Source organism: Limanda limanda, chromosome 6 (genome assembly GCF_963576545.1).
Source record: "Limanda limanda chromosome 6, fLimLim1.1, whole genome shotgun sequence".
NCBI lineage: Eukaryota > Metazoa > Chordata > Actinopteri > Pleuronectiformes > Pleuronectidae > Limanda > Limanda limanda.
This window is the reverse complement of record NC_083641.1, coordinates 2,573,402-2,600,152: the sequence shown is the minus strand read 5'-3', so window position 1 is coordinate 2,600,152 and position 26,751 is coordinate 2,573,402.

The following is a 26,751-nucleotide window of genomic DNA, read 5'->3' as shown; positions in this document are numbered from 1 at the left end:
ACAGAGGCCAGGGGGGGAACTCATGTGACAGGGTTCACCTAAATATGAAAGAAGGGAGATCATGACTGTCACACACCACTGATCATGAGTCAGGGGTGACCATTACTTTAGAAAGCATGCAGCACACAGTAGGAGTCTGCCTGTGTGCAGGACACACACATTCACAAACGCACACACCCTTCGCTTGCAACCTTGTTTCCACAGAAATATCCTGAACATGCCGAATCAATCCATTGCTGATTTGGCTATGAAATAGGACCAGAGGGTTTAGGGCCTCTGCCTTCTCTTTAAACTGCTGAGGTGGATCACAGGTGAATATGATGAGAGGCCAAGCACCAGGGTCCAGTAAAAGCCAGCTAGGGATTTAACAGGGGCTGTGGGAACGTTGGGGAAATGTTGGATCAGTGACAAAAGAAAAAGTTGATTTAACGTAGCATGTGAGCCGGGGAATGTGTTGTGGATGTATGGAAGGTTTTACAGGGTTTAGGGTCAGGGACTGGGGTGGAGGACGATCGGGGAGGAGACAGAAACAAAAACAGAACCAGAGACGCATGAACCCGAACACAAAGATGAGGGAAATCAAAAGAAAGTAACCGACAGAGACTGTGAAACATTTGCAACTGGGAAGACAGCGTGTGCTAAAATGTGGCCTGTGACACACCATTTGTCACGAGTCACAAATCACAGAGGGGGGGAGCAACGGCGAAGACCACAACGTGATCTCTTTTCTCCTCCACTCATTCCGGGCTGTCATTCCTGCTTCTCTATCCTGTGTGTTTAGTATGTTCTGTGTGTCAGCAGATGTGCAGGACATTATATCCCCAGAGATCACATGAGTGTGGTGTGTTTGTGCTGTCGCAGATGTGGAAGCTTTTATTTCCCATGATAAATATGTTGTGGCATGTTTGCCTCATGTGTGTGTATTTCTGTACCTAGGACGGTGTCCCAGAGCACGTGCTGAACAGTATGTAAATGCCAGGCCATGCTGAGCCTGAGGGCAAACAGGCCACATAGGGGAGAGGAGAGTTTAGAAATGGCTTTTCCGCACGCTATTTCAGAACACACTCCCCTCCGCTGCTTCTGTCTAGGCTGACTCTCTAGGTACACACACCCACACACACTGACACACACACACACACACAAGGCATTTACTCTGCTCCCACTCCCCCTTCACACATGATGTGACAGGCATTTGACATTTTCATGTGACACATTTTCAATTGGGCCCTATAGACCATCTTTTAAAGAGTTAACCCCAGTGGATCCAAACTGATTTTTTTTGTGATTTATTATAACAATTAAGTCACCTACTTAACACAGTTAAAGGGGTCAACACTGGTGCTATTATATATTTTTCTTATTTTACACACCGATTGATCTTGCTAACAAATAGTGTGTGTGTGTGTGCAGCTAAAGCCTGTTAATATATTATTATTGTCATTGTTGTCGCACACAGTCACACAATTATATTAGGGTCGGTTCTGGTTGACTACATTTTGGACCAGGTGCAATTATTAGAGTCTATGTGGATGAAGTATAGCTAGAGTTTAACCCCCTGCACATCAGGGCTCTCTTTTTTAATCCTTAATATTTGTATACATTGAGTTTGTGAAGACTTGCAGATGAAAATAGTCTCCATTAATTTTTAGTTTGTCCTATAATTTGAGTGTAACATTTGCTAAACGTTACAGTATTCAAATGTTTTTAACCTCCTCAGTCCCAACAGTCCCCTTATAAAAACACATTTTAAATCACTCAATACAGATTCTATTTTGAATCTGAACCGAATGGCACACATTCATTAATATCAGCCCCCTAAACATGACTGATTTCAATCATCAATACCCATTAACTCTTCTCTGAGAAATCAACAACTATGTTGAAGAAAAACCTCTCATGTTGAAGAAAGTGAATAAGTTCCTTGATTCCTTGTTTTTGCAAGAAACTATGGCAATAGATTTAAACAAAAAAGTAAACTATTTATTGTCTTTGAGAGTTGCTGAACCATAACATCCCATTCCTCTCTCTGTATCAGCATCACTCTGTAATTCTACAATCTTCAACACCTCTGTTCCACTTAACCTGTCTCAATTAATCCAGGAAGTCCCACTGAGATAAAGGATCTGCTCCATCTCGCCAACCAATTGTCACTCTCCTGATGAATCCACTCTCCTGGTTGGCTAGATTGCAATCAGTGGGGGTTGATTGAAAGGCAAGGACACAAAAGGACGAAGACAAAATCACTTAGGCAGCCTATTAGGCCTGGAATGGGCTGCCCATCTGCAACAATACAGTAGGCACTGATAATCGGCTGCTGATAAGGGAGAGGAGAAAAAGTTTTCAGGCCTCAGGGGTGCTGTCGAGGGATGTGTGTGTGTGTGTGTGTGTGTGTGTGTGTGTGTGTGTGTGTGTGTGTGTGTGTGTGTGTGTGTGTGTGTGTGTGTGTGTGTGTGTGTGTGTGTGTGTGTGTGTGTGTACAGGAGTGTGGTGCTATGCCGCTGATAGCAGGCATCTGTTTGGAAACAAATGAAGGCCATAAAATCTTGAATCTCTGCAACAGAGCACTTCGATATTTCACTTGGAAGACCATCTATCTGAACTGCTGTGCTCCACTTTGAAGTTCAAGAACTACTTTTTTTTATATATTTTAATTGCTTGAATTCAATGAACTTGATCAAATGCAGTTAAAGGAGACCTATTATGCCCATTTTACCACAAGTTGATATGGTTCCTTGGGGTCTTAATGAAATGTCTGTAACATTTTTTGGTCAAAATACCACAAGGATCATTTAAAACAGCAGCCTTTTTACCCTGTCTAAAACAGCCCTCTTCAGATTGACCTGTTTTGAGTCCCCCCGCCCCCCCCTCTCCTCGCCCCGCCCCCCTCTCACCACCCCGCCCCCCCTGTCAATCACACACACACACACATCCACTTTCACGTCTTAAATCTCTCCTTAGCATATTTAAGGTTGTTAAAATAATTTTAAGTCACTGTCCTACACATATATTTCTGTATTTGTTTGTTGTGTTTCTTCATTGAAGCTACAATTTTAAAACTACAACACCTTCTGATAAGGATGTACATTTATTTAAATACATGCATTAGATATGTGTGTATACAGTATTTAATTGTATGTGTATATTTATTCATACAGGGCATATATACACAGACACACGCACACACACAGATAGACACAGACACACACGCACACACACAGACACACACACACACAGGCAAAGGGATGTGGGGGCTAGCTTTGGAAGCTAACACTGCTGCAACTTTTGCGGCAAAATGCACTTAAAACCCCGGGTATGAGTCTATTATAAAGCGAGCGACGGAGGCGGCAACGAGCTGCTGTTGACCGGCACCGGTTCGTGCAGCTCGGGCTGCGTGGAGCAAATCTGTAAGAGCCACAAAACTTATAAGGCTCAGCTCTCCCCCCCTCCTCCTCCTCCGCTTCGCCACCCGGGCGCTGAGCGAGCCCCCGGCACCGGTACAATGCAACCGGAGACCGGGGGGGGGTCCTTGAACACGTTCCGGTGCTAGTTTCTAACAAAGACAGACACACACAGAAGCTACGAGTCGGGTTAGCCTCCGAGTGCATTGTTTTCTATGTAAACGTGCTGCATGCTCGGGACGCCACACACACACACACACACACACAAGCTAGACTCCGAGAGCATTGCTCCTCCACTCCGGACCCTGGGATCTCTCCCCCTACCTCCCAGTGCGATGCTTCCCGGGTGGGGGGCCACATGCAATACTGCTGTAAATACGTTCACAAGCAACCATTCCAGAAAGTGCTGGAGCTCTAAACACAAACTAGCAGCTAGCTACCGTTAGCTCCCTGCTGATACACGTAAAGCATCTAAGTGGCCACAGCGGCAGAGACACGGTCCCCAACACCGGGACGTCCCCGGACTAGCGTTAGCTCCCGACAAACAGCTGTTTCTATTTATTCATGCTGCTTCTACCGGGGCAAAACACACACACAGAAGCCAGCGTTAGCTGCTGCTGCTACCCGTGGCTCCGCGTTCACGGAGCCGGGGCTCCGCGATCGCGGAAGAGGCAGCCTGCTCCGCGATCACGGAGCATCAGCCGGAGCCCGAGTTGAGGAGGGAGCTGTGGCAGGTAACTCACCCCAACCGCAGGCTCTGTTTCCTCCGCCTCTCACCCAGCTCCCTGGCTGGTTAGCTCTGTCTTCTGAAGCTGGAGTCACATGATCAGCTTTGTGAGGATTTGTGCAGCCCAGCCCTGAGCATCTCAGTGGTCGAATTCGTTTCATGCTGCTAGTTTGCTTATCCAAGTGTTTCTAAGGCTCGCAAGAATGCAATGGCAGCTGGCCGAACACCATGGAATAAAGTGGGTGGTTCTTAAATCTGTGGTGGTTCCATCTATTGGTGGGATAGATCTATGGGGGAGTGGGTTTTGGGCGTTAGTGACGTACATCACACCAATAATCCCATTGGACGCACTCTCGCACATAGCTTCTGACATAGAGGAAACACAACAAATCGCGGGGGTTGTTTTTTTCCAGAGTTTTTGGGACGGTAGACATGCCAGATACCCAAAATAACGTGTAGAAGCACTACAAAAGTGGCATTTTCATAATAGGTGCCCTTTAAGAAAATTGGTTGCTTATTTTGTCTTAGTCCAATTTAGCTCCTGAAATTAACTATTTAAAAGTGAAACAAAAACAAAAAAAGATATTTGGCATGAACACCCTTCGCCTTTAGAGCATCACCACTTCTCCTGTGTACCCTTCAGAACATAGAGGCAGTGTCAGTTAGGTTTTATCCATCTTGGAGACCTCACCACAGCTCCTCTGAGGATTGATTCTGTCTCACGTCCTCTGTTTCTTCATGTAAACACAGAGTGACTCATGAGGTTGAGATTAGGACTCAACCATCTGTTGTGTGACTCCTTATTCCTCATCTCACTGAAGATGGGTCTTTATGACTGGTTGTATGGTTGGGAATGATGTCAAACTGCTGAATGAATCTGGTACAAGGAAATGCCTCCTTTATTGAAGTGTGTGAACAATGAACGGAGGTGTTTCATTGGTACCAAATAGAATCTCAGTACGGAATGCGCCTTAAATCTTTGCACAGTTCTGGCAACAACATTTTTGAAATACCCAGTTTCAAATAGTCCCAACCTCTGCTAAAATAAACCTGATCTTACACTATCTACTGGACTTTTCTCTTCTGAATATTGTCCACCTCAGCCGGTGAATGTTGTTCACTGAAATTATATTAATAATTACTCCTGCAGTTTCGGACCAGGGCATACTGAGTCCAATTAAATTATTTCAATATGTCAGATTCCTATTCAAACAACATTTGGCTAAGTAAGTAATTGTTTCAATTGAAAGTCCAATAAAGATTCAGGAGTGACACTAAATTTACACGAGACGATTTCACGATTAGATAAAGAGTTACCTTATGGCCAGCTCAGCTTTCTCTTTTCCATAAATCTTCAGTTTGTGTGTGTGTGTGTGTCTGTGTGTGTGTGTGTGTGTGTGCCCTAACTCTCCCCAACTCTAATTGCAGTCTTGGCCCTGGCTTCATAATCACTCTGGCACTTGGATTACCATAATACACTTCCCACCACCAGATTCTCATACAGTACAATACAGTTTAGCCAAAATCTCAGTGGGTTTAAAGCTCGGAAGGTCTAAGTAGAAACCCTATAGAGGATTATGGTGCAGCCCAGAGGTCCCTATATTTCAGAATAGAGGCCAGGAATATACTGCACCACTAACACCCATCTAATCCCACTCTGTACCAGTATACTGTATGTGAGCACATCACAGGTGCTGGTTTGTGAGACTGTGTGTGTGTTTGTGTGTGTGTGTGTGTGTGTGTGTATGTGTGTGTGTGAGAGGAAGAGGACAGATTCAGTGGCTTGAAAATCTCTTGGTTTGTGTACGCATCAACAGTCAGGTGGGGGTCAACTGGGTCTGTTAACAGATGGATTGACGCAAGGATCAAAGGGTCAATCTGTGTGTGTGTGTGTGGTGTGTGTGTGTGTGCGTGTGTGCGTGTGCGCGTGTGCGCGTGTGTGTGTGTGTGTGTGTGTCGGTGTGTGTGTGTGAATTGAGGAGGGGGATGTCCTTGGCCATTAACAAATGTTTTGCATCTGACTTCTGGGTGAATTCCCAATTCCAGCAAGTTTTGAAGCACTGCACCATACTATATTCAGTTTCATGAAGTTGATTCAATTTTAAACGCCCCACATACAAGTTTATCTAATTTCAACACAATTTACATCACAGTTGATGTAACAGGGTGACAGTCGGAGGTGAGGATGCATCTTTTTCATTACCAAAGATACAGCAGTGCATGCGTGGCGTTCACCGACATTGATTTGTGGATATGCCTTTTGTGAGAGGTTAAATCCACCGCCTTCTAATGATGCTTTCATGTAGCCTGTCTCTTCATCTCCGTCCCTGTCTCGGCCTCCACTCCTCTGTGCTTTAATAAAGAGATGGAGCAATATGCATCAGACATCAAACAACATCAAAGCCCACATGCTGTTTACCTGCGATGCTCCATCTCCTTCATGTCCTCACTCACCTTTTTAGTGTTTTTTGCACACGCATTACCCGTCTGCAGACGCTGTTTGATGTGGAACAACGACAAACAGCGTGTCTGTGAGCATCTAGAGACTAAAGCATTGTCCCTGTCTCATGGACAACTCAACTCACGAGTCACCATTACAAGTGGCTTTTCAAAACTTGCATTGCACCTTCATAACTATAACCTATATGACTCTTGTCTAGCTGATCCACCTTGTCCTGTTCTTAAGGATGACTTCATATTTTACCATAACTGTTATTAGAGACAGAGGCTTTTAGCAAAGGTTTTTATCGTGGGGTCAGTCAATACCTAATAATGTCTGATGCTGTTTGATCTTACCTTAAACTGGTCAGCTGGCTCCAAGTGTGTGTGTGTGTGTGTGTTTCTGTTGGGGGGGGGGGCAGGTGGGCTTTTGAATTCATGATTTATCTCTGTACACACTGCCAGTTTTATTTCTGGAAATTCAGAATTTTAACGTAGTGCACAGCGATATACTTATTATATTATACTCAAATCGTGTGCCTCAGCAAGAATTAAATATTGCCCCCGACACTACCCTTTTGAAATACTTATATTTTAAGTTACACAAAAGTCTGGTTGTATAGTCCTACTTGTCAAGGTATGTTACATTTACATTCATATCTATCCAAGTGATGTTGTGTTTGTTTTATTGTGTACTCTGAGCGTCTCGCCTCTCGGAGGTGGAATAATGTTCTTCCCACTTCACTACAGCCCTGAATCTCACATCGTTACAGTTAGTTTTTCGCCTTGTGTTTCATGACGTCAGGAGACAAACAAGAAAAACATCAAGCTCTTCTTCCTTTTCTGTATTAGCATAAACAACTGCTTATTTAGAAAAGTTGTTTCCATCTCCCATTGAGTGGATCAACTCTTTTTTGCAAAGTTTTGGTGGATTTTACTATATCGTCAACTTTTTCTGATGCGATAGCTGCAAAAAAATATGAATGCATGTACATAAAAACATTGATGAACATAAAGCTACAGTTTCACCAAAAACTCCACAGACTGAACTGGTGAATTTCAAGCTTTCATGTTCGATACCTTGACAGTTGGAGCCATTTTTATGTTCTATGTGGAGACTACCTTTGTGCAACATAATCATTAGGTTCCTTTCTTTGTCTTGTTGTTATATAATCATTATATTTTATATTGGACTATTAATGACTGAATGTGGCTGGCACTTGATGCTTTACAAAGCTACTCACCATAGACAGCGGACATGACAGCTGTTTAATCAGAACTGCGAGTTAAGCGAAGCATAACAGAACCATTGTGGTATGAATATAGATTGTAGTCATAGAGAGCATAATGTTTTTACATTACCTCAGTTTTCTGGCATTCAGGAACTTTCCCCCAGGAACTAGGAACCTTTTCGTGAACTCTGTGCTTCTGTGTTTGCTGCTCGAGGGGCAGCAGGTGAGTGGAAAGTAAAGGAACCTTTGGGATGGGGCTTGCAGCAGTGAACATACCTGATTGGTTGAGTACTTCTGTCTTTTATTTTTGCTGCTCAATCTCTGCAATAGCCTGTTCAATCTATTTCTATTGCTCTTTTCTTTTCCAGCATTGACTCAATAATCACTTCTGCAAATCCCATCTCCTCTACTGCTGTTATAAGGTTGCCCAATTCATATAGCAACATTTTTGCTGAGTAGTTTTTTTGCATTAACGCCACCTGTTGCACTGGAGTGGAACAGCTTGTGGTAGCCATTCGTTTTTCATACATCAGCAGCCTTATTTGCTGAGTTTTTCTTTGGACCACGGTGGGAACGCAGACAAACAACGATCTGCAGGAAACTTTTACTTCCTTGAAAAAAGTTTCTGGGACTTAAACTTCCAGGTACTTCTGCACAGAATGCTGCTTAAGTGAGGACAGGGGTTAGTCCGAGGTCACTGAGTTAATAGAAATGTACGGACGTGGATGTCTCGGGCCTACTGCTGACTGAGTTTTGATGTGCGTGTGTGGGATCAAAGAGTGTCAAGGGAGTTCTCAGGAGTTTGGCATTGACAAAAGCGTGTGTGTGCATGTGAGACTGTGATGAAGTATGGTGTCCTGTCCTCCTCCAAGGGCCTGTAACTCAGGGTTTTCATCAATCACTCCCTCTCCGTCCTCCCTTCGCTGTCCTCGCACTCCTTTAATAATTCTCTCTCACCCTGCTCCTACCATATTCCTCAATCAAACTCGCTGTCTGTTTTGTGTGTGTGTGTGTGTGTGTGTATGAGTTGTCTCTCTCCTCCAGTTTGCCCTCCAACACTGGCATCATTATAAACTTTGCCATGTTTCCGTTTGCCCTCCCTTGTCCCAATCAGACCTTTATCTCCTCCTGTGTATTTTCTTTTCTCTCTCTTTGTCTTCCCTCCCGTCTCTCCCATCACATTCCTCCTCCTCACCCTGTGCTTAAGCACCAGGTGAGTCGCACTGTGGCTTTAGAGGGAGTACAGTGGACTGTCAAAGTGCCCCCCCCCCCCCCCCCCACCTCCATAGTAGTGATTTATGAGTGCTTTTACAGCAGGTATGTTAGCCTAACAGCCACCTATCAAGAAGAAAACCCCTCCTCCCAGCAGCCTGTCTCCTTAAGGACTTTTTACAGAACCCGACTGTCCACTCCAATGACTTCTCTTAAAGAAAAGTCCAAACAACAGCTTGTAATACACCCCCCACACGTGTATACCTCCACCTTGTACCAAATATCTTTCAAATTCATTTATGTGACTGGTTCAGGTCACTTGGGCTTTTCTCATGTTGTCCTGTTTGAAACCTTTTGGTCACGCATGTTTTTAAAGTTCTTATTTTTGTTCACTAGGGAGCTGGCTTTGCCATCTTATGCACATATGCTGGGTGATGTATGAGTAATAGCTAGAAACAGGCGCCTGTTTTCTTATGTACAGAGGAGAGGATGGCCGCCTGTTCTTTGTTATGTCTCTGCAAAGCTGAGGCAGTCAAACATAAATCCTGACGTCGGCGTGCACAGATGCCATTTTGTGTTTGTTTTTCTTTGCCTTTCTACCTCAGTTTGAACCATGCACAAACACAATTCCTGCCCACTACACTTAGCAAAACACAAATTAGTTTCCTCCGAACCCCAAGCGTGAGTTAACTACTGACCATTAGCAAGAAAAGTTGTCCTGCTGGGTTCCCCTGCTCGACGGGAACAAAACGGCAGCAGGCGAGATTGGAAGAACTTCAGTGTAACGTTAGAAGCGACATCAGGGTTAGAACCGCTTTTAATCTGCAACCATGAGTGAAGTAGAATAAGGAAAAGATGAGTCGTTTTGAAGGATGTTGTTCAGAGCCAAATAGATGTAAGGATAAGGAGCTATCCTCCAGAGGGGGGCTCGCTTGCTTTGACGCATCGCAGGCTCTTGAAGCACCAACAAACATGTGCTTCATCGTGTATTTGGGTGTATGTTGATATAAGTCCAGCAACATGTACAGACTCCCAAACAGGTGGAGTGAGATGGAGCTGGCCCTTCTCATTTTAAATGCAAAGAATGAATATAAACTTTCAAAACTGGCCAATTTGCTAGTTGCAAGTGCAAACGTATGTTATGTCTGGGTGCACATGTGCGTTCCAAGGATGAATTCTTCCCATGTTTTTTTAGACATACATTGCAAGCCTTCATGTATTCATTTCCACATGCTGCCCATATTGGTTTCTGATAACTGTTTATATCCATTGAGTTGTAGCTGGTGTCCCATTTCAGTGCAAACTGGCAGAGCAAAAGAGCAAGGGTAACAGAAGATGTCACATCTGTTCGTAAACTATTATGTTTGCCTGTGTCCAACATATTTCTAATGTTGTACGAGCCTTTGAAACTGAGCTAATCTACTTGGCGTTCTTCCATCGTTGAAAAAAGGAAAGAAAATAATAAAAAGCACCAAAACAAAGGCCTGAGTGCTCTAACTTTCTTCGCTGTTTCTCCATGCTCATAAAAATACATCTGGGTCCAAAAGTAACAAAGTGCCTGCACTGGATTTTGGATCAGTTTTATTTTCAATTAATCAGATCACAGTTTTGAAGACAGAAAATAGTGAAAAATCTCACCTTTTCTAGTCCAAGCCCAACGGTCTACAATACAGAAATAGAATTCACAAAGATGTGACTAAAAAGACACATTTATATTGTTATGGGTCATTACACCGACAAAGAATCAGCTCAAATCATTACAGCTTTTCAGTCAATAGTCTTTATATATATAAATATATATAATTCCCCACTCATCCCATGTGGGTGGTGTTGTGTTTCCTCCTTCATGCACAGGGGCCTTAGTTATAAAACAGTGTGTAGGATTCATACTAAAAGTGTATGTGCGCAGAAAAGATAAAAAATGTTTACGCAAAATGATTTCCGATTTATAAAACCTAAACACGCAAACCAGAAGACAATATTCATCGATAAAAGAAAAAAATACACTGAGTGGTAATGTGTTGCTGCTGCAGTTAATGCAGTGAGTGAGAGTAAGTAGGGCAGAGACGACACTGACAGACATAAATAAGTGGTCAGATTTAAAGGTGAAGGGCAAATAACAACTGTTTCTTATCTTCAGAATGAGAGAGGACTTGTTTTATCACCTGAACATATTTTGATCAAAAACTGCTGGATTATTAAATTCAGAGACAACGGCAATAACCCGAATCTATGAAATTTAACAGAATAATAGAATAATAGAATAATTTCTTAAAAGAGGCGTAACACAGAAAGGTAAATATTATACAGTGTTAATCATATCAAACACATACCTGTCTGCGTAATAACCCAGAGTGGCACTTTAAACAAAACTCTTAAAACTCATCATCATCATGAGACAGGAAATCTTCATGGTCACTAAACATTAATTTCCCCCTCATCCTTATATCGGAGTCCTCCTCTGTCAGTGTCAGTGCATCCATCACGCAGCATTACGCACGAGTGTCACCGCAGCCTCTATGTTAACAGCATCGAACCGATTAATACACACATAAGTGGGATCCTCCAACCTGGTACTTCATTTGGAAAACGTAGTTTAAAGATGAATACAGTTTTCGTTTTTTAAGTGCTCTCCAGTGTGCTCAACAACACAGAAATGTTCACTGCAGCTACACACACACACATACACACACACAAACACTAGACTACAGTCGTACTCATGATATTGGCACAGTATATAATTAAAAACTATTAATCACTCAGGCCGGAACAGGAATTTTTATGCCATTGTACCGTAGTTTTCTTGAAGTTGTTTTATATCTTTTACAATTGAAAGTGCTTATGGAACAGTTATGTTGCGCAAGCACAAATAACGCTGTTGGTTTTATTGTTTATAAATAAATAAATAAATAAATAATCTGGCTTCAAGTGTGTCTGCATCGCCATTTTTCCTTCTCTTTGTCAGTAAGGATGGGTTAACATGCGTACCTTCTCTCGTCGTTTTTTTTAAAAATCTCAACGTTAGCGTGAAAAGTGGCGCACACACAAAATGTGGTTCGAAAGATGCTTAAAGGTCCAGTGTGTAAGATTTAGGTAAAAAGGATCTTTTGGCAACAATTTTAAATATAATGATTCTAGTGTGTTTTCTTTAGCCTGGAATGGGCCCTTTATATTTAAATATTTTATATTTACCTTGGAACGGGTCCTGCCTACGGAGGCCTAAATGTTTTTTAAAGTAGGACAAACATCTTTTGAGTTTTTACTACAAATGAAGGCTACCACAGGTTCTGTCTAATGTTTGGAAGAGCAGGTTGAGGTGAGGGGTGTTCAGCTGCAACATGCAACTTCACCACTAAATTCTAAACACTGAGCCTTTAAACCACAGTTATAAATGAGGCAAAAAGGAAAATAGAGTTCCGCTGCAGACACTTTAAACACAAAGTCACAACCCTAAATGAGGTCAAGACAAAGAAAGGAAAAAAGGAGAGTAACTATTGTGTCAGACAAGTCAATAGAGGAAATGGGACAAATTGACCTGCATCATGCATGAGCAGACCGCAGTGTGTGAGCATCTGTGACCCCACATGTGTGGTCAGTAACTGAGTGGCGTGTATCATAGTTGGAATCTTTCTCTCCCACTTCACAGGGTCACCCGAGATGCTCTTGTCCCCGCCCCCTCGCCCGGAGGCATCAGGTGCACGGGGTCATTCATTACCTGCCAGTCACCGCATCAATAGCTGCCAATCACTCCGCTCCGCACCTTCCTCTCCGCTCTCTGCCTTTTAACAGGCCCCCTTTTGTTTCAGCCTTTTGTCTTCTCTGATTACTGTTGTTTTTCAATTTCATGGCTATTTCTCCCCCGTAATCAATTTGCACAACATGCCCATTACTTATTATTGTTTGCCTCAGTTGCAATTGTCTCTGAATTCAATAACCATTTTTGTTCTTTTCGGGCTGGTAATTGAGGCAGCGGAGTGTGTGAGTGTGTTTCTCTCAGAGTCCCGTCAATTCTGTCGGTCTCTCTCTCATTCCCTCTTTGCAGTGTGTGTGTGCGAGTGTGTGTGTGTGTGTGTGTGTGTGTGTGTGTGTGTGTGTGTGTGTGTGTGTGTGTGTGTGTGTGTGTGTGTGTGTGTGTGTGTGTGTGTGTGTGTGTGTGTGTGTGTGTGTGTGTGCGTGTGTGTGTTCTGTGTGGCCAGAGCGATGAAACTGTGCACAGTCTGATCATGGTAGCCAACAGAACACCACATTAATTACGATTGGTAAATACATGACAAACAGCATTTACACACACACACACGTAGAAATATGCAGTACAATCACACACCGATGGAAACACACACAAGGACACACTGTCTCTACCTCCCTCTCCGGCATTTTAATTAAAGGGCAGAACTCCCAAATGTCGAGGAAAAGGACACACACACACACACACACACACACACAGGCAGCCCACAGTATTTACCGTGCGATGAATTACATTTTCATGCTGAAAACACAACACTAATAAATCACACTTTTCAGTTTTAATGCAGGATCCGGTGACAAAATATGACAAAGTTTTATGCAGGGTTTTCATTTCCTAATGGTCTGGGCCTCACCTCTCTCATTCCTTCCTTTTTTTCTCCCTTGTCATGTTCCATCACTGTCCTCATCTATCCTGGGCTGCTTTCCTTGCCTGCACCTCCTGAATTCCCTGCCAATATTACTTGTTCTACCTCTTTCTTTCTTTCTTTCTTCCTTTCTTTCTTTCTGCACCCCCACACTTCTCTTTCTCCCCTCGTTGGGAATAGGAGGTAATTTCGAGCGATGTAGGTTAATGACAGCGGAGACTGGAGTCGGCCGCAGTGGCCTGGTGTCTGGGAGCATGCTTGAAATCCAGACTAGGACATCTGACATCGTCTTCCTCCAGCTGTATGCACTGATGAGCTGTGAGCAACTCCAACCTCTCATTATGCTGTTTTAAGTCAGACGAACCTGGAACACATCCCTCTGAGTGCCGGAGTTTCGTAGCGACTCGGAAAATGCCATGGCTAATGAAGTGGGATGACGGCTGTGTGAGTTCACATACCTCCTCACAACAAAACAGGGCACAACATGCCGTCCAGCTTAAAATATATGCATTCTTTTTCTATAGGTGAATCCTACCATAACATTCTCACCAGTGCTGGTCTAGACAGCCCGGTCCATCTGTCAGTACAGTATACAAACAGGCATTAATCAGACAGCTCTTGACCATAACGGACCCTCTCTCATCCAGCCAAAATACCCTTCAGTTCTCACACAGTTGTTTGTCAATGTCCAGTCCGCTCTGCAGCGACGACACAAAACCCTCCTTTGTCTAATTGTCTCTTTAAGACGCCCCGGCGATTAAGAACCTCTCTGGTGGCGGCGGAGGAGGCAGTGGCTAAAGCATCTCCCGCTGAGCTGTGACAGGCCAGTGTTTACCAAAACTCCCCCCAGCCCCAAATCCTTGCTTTCTTTCCCTGTGATTCTCCCACACAAAGGGAGGCTGCTCGGAGCGAGGGGGAAGCCCTCAGGCAAACAGAGGCCCAGGCAGGAGGACAGTGCGCCATTGATGGCCAGCATACTGACAGAGATGCTGAAAGACACCTCCAATGGACAAGAAGAAAAAAAGAGGGGGAGAAAGGAAGTTGGGGCAAAAAAGATCAGCTGCCTGGGCATCCATTCACTGGAACCTGAGGCAGAGTCCCTGCAGTTACTATTCTGATGCCCCACAACTTCTGAACACATTTCCTTACAAACATATCTGAAGATGGGTGAGGCCACACAGGGCTGTGTTTGTATCGACTTGCTACTATTGTACATTGGTAACACAGGTACTGGCTCGACGTTCCCAACGTTCGAACAGGAAGTTAACAGTAGAGGTAGAACCAGTGTGTTATTTTTGCTGAACGCAGCCTTATCAGGACAGAGAGCAGCCATGTGTTAAAAAAGCACAAAGGCTGCATTGGCTGAGTTGTTTTTTTTTGTGATCAAATTTTTATTGGGATTTGAAGGACAACAATCATCATCATTCAACAGCACATAAATAAAGTAATTACCGTATACAAACATAAGCATACCCATGTACTCACACACACAGATACACAGATACACGCCGGATAATAATAAAATGAAAACATAAAAATAAAATAAAAGGATATAACTGAAGATAAATATATAGCAAAAATTAAGTAAAATACATAAAATGTCATAAATGCAAAAGGAAAAAAGTGCCATTGAAGTGTAACCTAGTTAGATCTATGAAATGGTTAGATGCCGTCCACAATTTGCAGTAAACAGTAAAACATAAACAGGGAACATAAACCAAAGAAAACAGGACCAGAGGGGAGTTTTTTTTTAAAAATGCATCAGTGAGATGATATCTACAACACAATAAAGGGAACAGATCGTAAGGCCAATACACTTCTCAATACAATGAGACAGGATTTTAGTGTCGGGCTCAGGTTAAAAACTGCAAAATTCAACTTCCCACATGAGATAATTGTCAACATGTTTGATAAATCAATATAAATGAAACACTAATGCACATGCGAAGGGACACTAGGACTGTAAATGTTAGAACGTCTGTCTACATGAGCACTTTGGCTCAGTTTTAATCCTTGTCCATGCCCACACAGGTGAAAATGTTTATCACATTACGACTCATGTACACAAGGCATGCACACACATACATGCATTCACAGGAATTGTTTGGATTGCTGTCTCCGAAAGACCAAATCAGCAGACGGTTGTGTCAACATCATCGTTTCCTTGTTCTCCGTTTCTTTCCGTTCAGACTCAAATGCAGTGCCGCAGTTTTCAAACTAAAATGGGGCCAGCAGCGTTTCCAATCTTCTCCATTTTAGTAGCTCTTACACTATAGAGTAGACGTATCCGTAGCAGAGTTGATGCATTTTCAAAGAAAATGTTACTACTCTGGATGATGCCTGATGTAAACAATAGACAATAACTTTACAAAGTAATCTAGCATGAACGCAAGGATCTTGTAATTTATCGGCCACCATAGCAGCATTCTGGGTGATCTAACAAGAGCGTTGCAGCAAACATTATAGCCAAGTTTTTTTTAACTAAAATGACCCTGTGTTTGTCTGTCAGAGCCTTCTTCAGCAGCAGGTGACACTGATATAAATACATGAGCTTGAGGTCAGACACTGATATGGGTGGATAGTTAAGAGACGTCGCTCCCAAAGCTGCTGCCTAAGTTTTCTACTCTTAACATGTGGAGCAAAGACTCATGACAACTCGCTTCCTCGTTCCATGTTTACCCAATCAGATGTGCTCATGTTCACGTCTCAGAGAAGGAGATCTGCAGGTTTTCTTCCATATAGCAAACTTAAACAGTACTGACCCGAAACATGTGCAACACATGTACTGAGGAATTTAAGGCCACAGTCAGTCAAGTTCAATTGTGTGATAATATTGAATGCCTGATTTTATACCATCGGGTTTGTAACCAGTATTCTCCTTTGCTTTGCATTGTAATGCATAACTGTAGCGAGTCCCACACCAGTGTAAGTCCATTCTGATCAGCGTGGACTGAAGGCAGAGGCGTAATCTATAGTGAATATCTGACCACAGTCTCCTCCACTGTGATAGCGTTCACAGGGTGCATATCAGATAACTCACTGGTTTCACCGGAGGCAAATGTGAGGCTTATTATCTGTTCAGCAATTAGCAGGCAATCTGCTCATTATCAAGCCAATTATGCTTCACTAATAGCATGCTTAATCAATCCCATTTTATCAATTATTACTGTTTAAGGAGGTGAGTGCCAGATAATGACGGAGTTATCAGAAGGAGTTGGAGAGATAAGAACAAAGTTGTTTAGACTGTGAGTATAGTGTGTGTCCTGCGACAGGATGCCTGAGTGTATGTGGGGTGCATTGAAGCGCTTGGCTGTGTGCTAATGATACTTGAATACTGAATTTGTGTCTGTGTGTGTGTGTGTGTGTGCGCCTGCATGCCCGTGTGAAGTTGAGTGTGCAGAGATGAATGGGCGCCTGTGAAGCGGCAGGAGTGTGTGAGGTGGTGTGTGTTGTGCTTGTGGCGGCAGCAGCTGCTCTGAGTGCAACATTGTCCTCTGGAGATAAGAGGACGGGGGCCGCGGTCACAACTGTAAGACTTATCAAAAGGGACCACGCACCATTACACAGCTATTCTGACAGCCTAAAACCCACCATTACACACACTCACACAGAGACTCACACACACACACCTAGACTCACACACAACGCATGTGGATGCATGCTTGAGTAGATCTCCTTGGGCCTACACAAAGACAAATTCTACACGCATACACAGCACATATGGCTGCATAGATGAACAGAAATGCTCACAAACAGACACATCTACATAAACGTACACACACAAAAAGTTTCACAAAACACACAATTGGTATTTGCAGCCAAACTGTTCTCCGTTCTCCCCTCCTCCCCCCCCCCCCACACACACACAGAGTTTCCTCACCATTGCCCCTGTGGATGCCCATGGGCTTGAAGGGGTCACAGAGGACGGTGTATCGTTTTCAGAGGGGACCCACTGGCCCGTGCAGCTCATGCAACACAGGGCAGGTGTGTGTGTGAGTGTGTGTGTGTGTGACATTCTGAGGGGGGCGTGGTGGGGTTGGGGGGGCATTAATTACCTGTGTGCTTCTCCTGCTGTGGGAGGCACAAAGGTCGCCCCCGCCGAGGGGCTAATTATTAGGAAAAGGGCTTTTTAATTTACTGCTGTCTGCTACCATTCCAGAGAGGAAGAGAACCATGTCATTCAGTGCTACTGCATGTGCATGAAAATGTGTGTGTGGGTGTATGTATGTGTGTGTGTGTGTGTGTGTGTGTGTGTGTGTGTGTTTGTGTGTGTGTGTGTGTGTGTGTGTCTGTGTGTCAGCACTAAAATGACACACACAGCCTGCACAGGTGGGCCTCGATCTGACCCGTGACCTCTGAGGACACACACAGTTTATCTGGAGCCGTATTGTTTCCCGTGTTGCCCACAGCTGTCAATCACCTGAGGAGCATTAGAGGTGGTTTGAATAACAGAAGCTGCTGTCAGGTCCGATGATGTAATATTAGAGAGGAAGACAAACAATGACCTTGTTTCACATTGTGTGTCTTTTCAACATTAGACTTATTAGTGTTCGGCAGTATTACTTTTTTTTTCAATAGCAATTTATAATAACCTGATTATTATTTTCTTTAAATCAGATAAAATAATGTACAGCTACTAACTGCAGTAACACTATATACTTATACTTGTTGTTCGTTGTTAGCTGCCTTGTTTTTGAGCTGGATTTTTTGTGGACTGGGGTGTGTGAGCCCTTGGACTTTAAACTGTAAAGTAATTACTCTTTTAAGTAGTCTATTACTACATGAGTAATGTTTTCAATTTGTATCTTTTGAATCTAGCCAAACACTATTTTAGACATGAACATACATTATTTATATAAATATAACATCACTTGAGGTATATGAGTTCCCACAGATCTCTCTGGAGCCATACGAAGCTCAGCCTATGGCCTAAATCTTTTTACACACATGCAGGAGTCTCCATGAGTCACAGTTGATATTATTACTTTTATTTCTGAGTTTTGTTGAATGTTCAGGAAGCCATGAATAACAAGTAAGAATTTGGTTTGGTTTTCCTTTCTGGGGTTTCATAGACCAGATGCACCTTGAGCTACAATGAATGTGTCTGAAGCTCTTTACTGATCTGAAACTGCCATGTTTGTGCGTAATTCAAAATATCTAAAAATAACACCACAATGATATGAACAAACCAATTAACATGTTTGAATGCACTAAGAATGCACTTATTCATATTTAATGAAATTGAAAATGAAATATGATCAAAATGTGCAGGTTTAAATAAAAAGGTGTATTGTTTTATATGGGCATACAAACCAAAACAACTGAAGAGCGAGGAATGCTGGTCACCATTAGCAACAGAGTGTAAAATAATGATTAAAAGATAGAAACAGAAATAACCAATGTTAAGTTAAACCCTCAAACAGATAGTGGTATTTTGCTCCTACATACATTTTTTTCCCTTAACCACTTGTAGAAGTTACTTCTTCTTCAAATGATCATTGTTTTTCGTTTCTTTTGCTTATTAGAATTAAAATAATCCTTCCTTCCATGGAAGAAAATAAATCTGATCATAATGATGACAGAGGATGAGGAATCGAGCTTAGTCATTCAGCCAGATAGTCGAAGTCACAACTCATTCTTTATTCATTAAACTAATGGAAATACAGATTATTGAATGATCGAGAAAGTGCTGATATTACCGCAACGTGAAACTAAGTCCATTATCATCCAACCTTATGCTGTGCTGTGACACACACACACACACACTTGTGTCTGTGAACCCGCCCCGTCCCTCCCCAGGTTTTCGCCGGTCTTTTAACACGCACCACCACAGCTGCACCTGCACAGCATGGTGTCGGGCTCTCTGTGTATTTTTCAATCAACGCTGGCTCTGTGAGCTTCTCCTCTATTTGAGATATTCTGTCAGGTCGCTCCCACCCAGCTCTGCCTTCCTGCAGTCTGTCAGATCCTGCTCCGTCTGTCTCGCTGCTCAATCTGCAAATGAGTGAACTCAACCACTCACCCGCACTCCGAGCCTTCAATGCACCCCTGGCCCGAAAGCCAGCAGGGGGTCCCAGTTTCCTGACACACAATGATCTCTCAATTTGAGGGGAAGTAATCCATTTAGCTTGTGCACGCGGCTTCCATTTTGGTGCCTTTATCACAATATGCACCGCCCCCCCCCCCGCCGCCTGTCTGCCGTTGTCGCAGTGTCTCTTGATTTTGCATCCGAGGGTTTAAGAGGCGTCATGGCTGAACTGATCGGTGCACGGCTGGTTTAGTCTTTTCAGTCAAGATTGAGAATAAATCTGGTAAATTTCTGGCTTGGGATTTTTGTAATGTGCATAATCTCCTATATCATGCTCAAATGAAGGATTTCTGCAGCAGGACAGAACCCATTTTTACATTTTATCATATATTACTTATACAGTCTACCTCTTATTATAAATTTATTACAAATATCCTCTTTTTAAACAGCCACAAAGTGATCCAATCTGCAAAACATGACATGTCCTTCTGATGCTTCATCCACACTGATATCTTTTCATGTTTATTTTCACATTATTTAAAAATAACAGCAATCTCATTCCAAGCCTTTTGCTCCAAATCAGAGATTTTGATATTTCTGGACAAACACATCCCATGATTCATGTATACTGGGTGTATAATTTTCAAATAAAGAATTCAACTGCACATCAGCTTTGAGCAGAAACAACAAGTTCAACAACACTGATTACCCATGTTGCATTCACCACTGATAGTCGTCTGCTGTCTTCTGGAAATAGTTGGAGTTATACAAGCTTCAGGAAACGACTGACGGCCATTCAGTGAGTTATCATGGTTGCCTGCGTCATTGTTTCCAGAAGGTTCTGTTTCCGTCCTTCCATGTTTTTACAGTAAAACACGAACAGCATTGTCTCAAAAGGTTATTTTAGGGACTTAGGAAACTGCTGCTTTTGATCTCTAACAAATGCAATGACACAGAGATCACACTTACCGCCAGCTCATAAAACGTCTTTCATTTTTTCCAAAGTGACTGGTGACTGCAGTGTTTTCCTGGGATCAAATAATCTCCTGGTGCACAGCAAGTGATGACTTTTGTTTGGACAAAAACAGAGAAACTGACAGATATGTAAGGCCAGTGGTATTACACCACGTCAGAACCAAAGATGAATGTATGAAAGAAAATGTGACCTAATCAAACAATATTCATATTTTCACTTAGAACATGAAAGCAAATTTACACATCCAAACCGTGCCAAGTATAATCAAATTAGTCATCATCATCATCATCACCTATACTACAAATCAACAATTGTAGTACAGATGACATTTGCCAGTCACTACATAATTTTTGACTTAGGATTCAGTATATAGAGTATGTTCACTATGCATACAGCTTATATCCATGGTGGAACATGATTGAATACCAGGTTGTACTTTTTATAAGTAAGTATTTCAGGGAGTACTTCTGTGCTGGGAGTAGTAGAAGAAATGTTTTTTTAATGTCAGGGAAGAGAGCAACAGAAAAATCTTCTCAGAAATGAGAGCGACTGGTCGGCCCCGGCCTCTGCAGCGAAACTAACCAGCTCAAGGTGTCAAGCTAAGAGGTCACGACTCATACACGCATACAAAAAGACATACACACACACAATCCGAACATGGGACTCTGTTGCCATGGGAACAACCTGCCAAATCCTGGGAGTGAGACGTATTTAAATGGAAATCTATCTGCTCTACCCTCTTGGCACAAATCCAGATTCATTACAAACACCCCAGTTAGTCGCCTCACCCCCTTCTCTCTTGTCCCGGTGCATTTGACCATGGCTGGTCGCACTGCAAAGACTCCACAGCCCAGAGGTTTTTAAGCAGATTATCGAACCCGCGGTGAAAACAGTGGGTCGGTGTGTGTGTGTGAAAACCAATAAACACAGAGACAAAAAGCCAACAAAGACATTTAGGGAAAGTGAGCAAGAATGGGAGGAGGCTTGGAGATGATTTAATTCAAATTGGCATGTGCCTGCTTTAATATGGATTTACAAAAAGATATTGAGATGTTTGGATGCAGCAGCTGAGAGTGGCCGCTGGTTCAAGGGGAAAAAAGTTGAAGATTGAGCTGTGATACGTGGCATGGCCAAATTGCCATTGAAGTTTTTCCTCTCCGTTTTCTTCTATATAAGCCAGAAAGTGATGACATGTTCAATCCGGGCCAAAGCCACCTGGTAAGCATACCATCATTAGTATAAGGAAAATAACTGATAGAATAAGAGGCAAATGGAGCGGCATTGCTGTTCCTGTCCACCACTGGGGACGGCTTGGTGAGTGAAGAAACAAAGTTTAACGTTGTACTTGGTACATTTCTTCCTCACTGGTAGGCAAACAGCTGTTTATGCTAATGTTGGCTCTGTAGCAAAACCTCCTTTAAAGTGATTTCAAACTAAGTTATGGAAAGCAAAATCAACAGTCTTCGTTCTGTGCAGAAATTAATGCTAAAGTTCACCCGAAGGTAACATGAAGCTTTAGCTATTGGAATAAGCATATCTTTCTATGTTAGTGCCAAATTCTTGCTTTGTGTTACTGGCACTCCACTGCAGCTCAATAAACAAACAATATCTGTGGAAGCACTGAGAGTGTAACTTTGTAAGACACTTACTGGATTCACCTCAGCTGCACTAAGGACTTGTAACACTAAATGAGGACTGTGGATTTTAATTCCTCTATCACTTGTATTGAAATCCCTTTCTTTTTGCAGCTGGTATGAACAGTAGGAACCCTTGTAGCTACCAATACACCTTTTAGTGCACATTGTTCTGAGTCAGTATTATTTTAAGGTAGACCTGAAAACATGTGCATCCTTTCATTATCTATACCACTTGTACTTTGAGGGTCGAGCAGGAGCTGGTGCCAATCCCAGCTGATATTTGCCAAGAGGCGGGTACACCCTGAACAGGTCGGCATCTAATAACTACACCAACATACAGGGACAAACAACAATTCACTCTCACAATCACACCTACAGTCAATTTAGAGTCTCTTATCAATCTAACCCCAATCCACAAGTCTTCAGACAGTAGGGGGGAGCTGGAGTACTGGAGAAAACCCACACAGACACAGGGAAAACTGCAAAATCTACAAGGAGAGACCCAAACTGGTGACAACACCACACCATGCAAAACCAAAACATGTGCACTTCTTTAATAACAGAAAAATCTGCTCAACAAGTTGAAGAGTGGCCTCACTCCTCCTCAACCTGCTCTCTCAAGGAAGCCTGGACACTACAGAGATGATACAACAGCGTTAATGGGTTTGACCTGAGAAACATCACGTTGGTTGAGGAATCTGCTACTTTTGCCCCCAAAATTCACATGTTGAGATCAAAAGACATTGTAGTCACTTAAACCATGATACTTACTAACACCAGTCCAGAGAACAAACCAACAGTGTTCCCAACAAAACTCAGAGAGGTGTGTTTCTGCTATGTTGTCACAGTTTGGTGTGTGTATTCATCATGATACAGGAAGTTACTGCATGCTCTTTAACATGCTCAGATGTAGCAGTGTTAGCCTTGGGTAGACACTGACAGCTCGGCCCATTAACGCTAGCATTGGCTAAGTTCCTCAGGGGGTTTGAAATGTGGAGGATGATTCTTCTTCTTCTGCAGGGTCTGCCGCCCGCAGCCTTGCTCTTTAGTGTTTACCTATATATTTTACTCTGACAGAAGCAACAAATGAATCACCAAGTGCTCTCATGGTGCAAATGTGCTCGATGTGACTAATGATAGTTCTGAGGTTAATTTGTACACCTCCAAATTGCCTCGCCTTTATAATGAGGGTGTGTGTGTGTGCTTGCTTGCTTGTGTGTGTTGTCACGACCCGGCTCATGGTCGGACAAATAAAAGGAACTGCGCAGGTAAAAGTAACAAAAGGATAATTTATTTCCCTAACACAAGGGAACAAAATGACGGCAAAGCAAACCAAGAGAACACAATAGAAAACGAGGGGCTGCGGCGGAGCGGCACACCGCTCTCCCTCCGGAGCCAGGCGATGTCAGGAAGAGACTGAGGCAGGAGGAAGGACCAGCTTAACACAGGTTTGGGAATTGGCCACGCCCACCAGCTCATCACCTACAGGTTGACAAAGCAGAGGCCACCATACACGCATACACAGGCAGGAGGCCGTCACACCCCCCTCCCTGAAAAACGGGGCCCAACCCCGAACTCGACAATGGCTCCCTCATTATTAAACCAAAACCAATTTTTTTTTTTTTTTTTTACTTTGCACATATATAGGCTACACATTCTACCTACCATAAAGTTTATTTTCTTCACAAATATATACATTTTACTTACTTTGAAGTTTTACTTTTTTTTTTTTTTTTTTACACGTATAGAGTTTACGATGTTTAAGGCACACACATCCGAGGACAGGAACACCAGCTGCTGTTGAGAACCACACAGCTCACTACGCGCATCTTCCACACCCCCACCTCAGCAACCTGGTACCAGTGGGAAGCAATTTAAGAGGGAAGGATGACAGAAGAGGGAACAGGAGCGCAACAGGACAACATCATAACAGCAATAAAGTCTTAGCTCAAACCTCAATCCTGAGGAACGCGAGACAGTGCGTCGGCTACGACGTTTTCAGCACCCTTTATGTGTCTAATATCAAGCCAATGTGACTGTAGAAATAACGACCAACGTATCAGACGCTGGTTAGGACATTGCAGCGAGTTCAAAAACAAAAGTGGGTTGTGGTCAGTGTACACCACTACGGGTACCGCTCCAGAGCCCAAGTAAACTTCAAAGTTTCTCAGAGCCCAAACTAAGGCCAGTGCCTCCTTTTCAATCGTTGAATAGTTCAATTGATATGAGTTAAAATTCTTGGAAAAGAAACAAACTGGTTTTTCCAAACCCAACTCATCGGCTTGCAACAAAACGCCACCTACTCCGATGTGACTAGCGTCGACTTGAAGCGCAAAAGGTCGGTCAAACCTCGGAGCGGCCAGGACCGGTGCTTCACACAGCAGAGACTTTATCCTCTCAAACGCCTGCTGACAGAGAGGAGACCACACAAATGGGACACGCATTTTAAGTAGATCAGTTAATGGTGCAACGACTTCTGAGAAATTACGGCAAAACCCCCTGTAATACCCCACCAAACCCAGGAACCTCATCAGTTCCTTCTTAGTAGTGGGCGGAGGATAGAACTGGACAGCTCTTATTTTCTCTGCAACGGGACGGACTTTACCCTGACCCACAACCCGGCCCAGGTACGTCACCGTGGCCCGTGCAAATTCGCACTTGGCGAGGTTGATGGTCAGGCGCGCCTCAGCCAAGCGCAGGAACAACGCACGGACACGCTCCACATGAGACGGCCACGAGTCTGAAACCACCACCACGTCGTCCAAATACACAGTGCACCCCTCTAAGTCCCCCAAGACTCTGGTCATGAGCCTCTGGAACGTGGCAGGAGCGTTTCTTAAACCAAAAGGCATAACATTATACGAGAAGAGACCATTTGGTGTAATAAATGCAGACAGGTCACGTGCACGCTCGGACAGCGGAACCTGCCAATATCCTTTCAACAGGTCAAATTTACTCACAAATGCGGCGTGGCCCACTTGGTCAACGCAATCCTCCATACGAGGCAGCGGGAAAGAATCTGGTTTCGTTACAGCATTTAGCTTGCGAAAATCAGTGCAGAACCTGAATGTTTTGTCTGGCTTCGGCACTATAATGCAGGGAGATGCCCAACTGGAAAAGGAGGGAACAGCAATACAATTATCCAACATATACTTCACTTCCGCATCAAGGGACACACGTTTTTCAGGACTAACGCGGTAAAACCTTTGGCGAATTGGGAGTGCATCACCTACATCTATATCATGTTCAATTACATTTGTTTGAGTAGGAGTGTCACCAAACAGAGATGGGAAGGAACTTATCACTTCAACTAGGTCGGCTTGTTGTGACTCAGACAGATGGCCCAACAGAAGATGTAATTTGTTCAAGGACTCAGAGTTTTTTAAACGACCTTGCTGCACCCCAGCATCAGCGTCGGGCAGACCATCCTCCACCCCGGCAGGCACCGACTGTGGAGGGTAAACCACAGACACTCTACTCACAGAACACACAGGCCGCACAGGCACAGAGGAGGCGGAGACAGCTTCACCTGGAGGGACACGTTCATAGTAAGGTTTCAATAAGTTGACATGACACATCTGGACACTCCGTCTACGATCAGGCGTAGCAATGATGTAGTTATGTTCAGACGTTTTTTTCTTTATTTCATAAGGACCTCCATACTTCGCCTGAAATGGAGAAGTAATGATGGGAAGTAACGCCAAGACCCGGTCCCCCTCACTGAACACACGCTTCTCAGCCCTCCGGTCATACAGTGTCTTCATCTTACTCTGTGCAGTACCCAAGTTTTTCTTTGCCAATACCCCTGCAGCATACAACCTATGACGGAACCCATTTACATAATCAAGTACGTTTTCTGGTGGAGCAGCATCCTTCCATTGCTCGCACAAAAGATCCAGAGGGCCGCGCACAGTGTGCCCAAACACCAAATCGTTGGGACTGAACCCTGTGCTCTCTTGGGACACCTCCCTCGCCGCTAACAGTAACCAGGGCAACCCCTCCTCCCAGTCTCCGTCCAGTTTCACACAATATGTACGTAACAACGACTTCAGAGACTGGTGAAAACGCTCCAGGGCCCCCTGACTCTGAGCGTGATATGCCGATGCTTTATTGTGTTTAACCCCCAACTGTTTCAAAACTTGTGAAAACAGGTGAGAGGTGAAGTTTGATCCGCGGTCAGTTTGAATCACCTTCGGGATACCGAATATAGCAATGAACTGTGTCAGGGCGCGCACCACAGAACGCGCTGTGATAGTGCGTAAAGGATACGCTGCCGGATAACGGGTGGTTTGACACATGACCGTAAGCAAATAAACAGCACCCGACTTGGAACGTGGCAACGGACCCACACAGTCTATAATAAGGTGTTCAAATGGCTGACCCACAGCCGGAATCGGAAACAGAGGAGCTGGTTTAATCACCTGATTTGGCTTCCCCGCAAGTTGACAGGTATGACAGGTTTTCACATACTCAGACACATCCCTCTTTAATT